Below are 576 nucleotides of genomic sequence, written 5' to 3' on the forward strand. Positions count from 1 at the left end.
TCCTGTATTATTAAACTCGTACATGTCTTGTCTTAATATATATATATATACAACTAAATAATAAACACACAATAGCATTTTCATTCAAGCGTTATTTACCACCTTCTAACACAGAGTCACTTACCACACAACAACTCGTAAATTTTGTCGTAGAGAAATACACTTCTATCGCCAATAGATGGCAGTAGCTATAAGATTTGTGACCATGAGTAACTGGACTAAGAGTCATGTTTTACTATATACTGCCTGACACTACCTTATGCCACCATAGCTCAGTGGCAGAGCACTGGTCTCGTAAACTAGGGGTCGTGAGTTCGATCCTCACTGATGGCTGCTGTGTTACAGAAACTTTATCATACAATATTTTGCCCCCTAGTCTTCAACATGTTTCTTCAGTCTTCCAATTGTTTCTTTAGTATTCCACTTGTTTTTTTTTAGTCTTCCACTTGTTTCTTCAGTCTTCCACTTGTTTCGTCAGTATTCCACCTGTTTCGTCCTTCTTCCACTTGTTTCGTCAGTCTTCCACTTGTTTCGTCAGTATTCCACTTGTTTCGTCAGTCTTCTACTTGTTTCTTC

General features: G+C 37.8%; 1 non-coding gene across 1 annotated transcript; it reads left to right on the top strand.

Moving 5' to 3' along the window:
* The first annotated feature begins 261 nt into the window (after positions 1 to 261).
* Positions 262 to 333, top strand: Trnat-cgu. Its single transcript has one exon. It is a non-coding gene; the product is annotated as a tRNA-Thr (tRNA).
* The last annotated feature ends 243 nt before the right edge of the window (positions 334 to 576 follow it).

The sequence above is a fragment of the Limulus polyphemus genome, unplaced genomic scaffold, assembly GCF_000517525.1.
Source record: "Limulus polyphemus unplaced genomic scaffold, Limulus_polyphemus-2.1.2 Scaffold130910, whole genome shotgun sequence".
Lineage (NCBI taxonomy): Eukaryota > Metazoa > Arthropoda > Merostomata > Xiphosura > Limulidae > Limulus > Limulus polyphemus.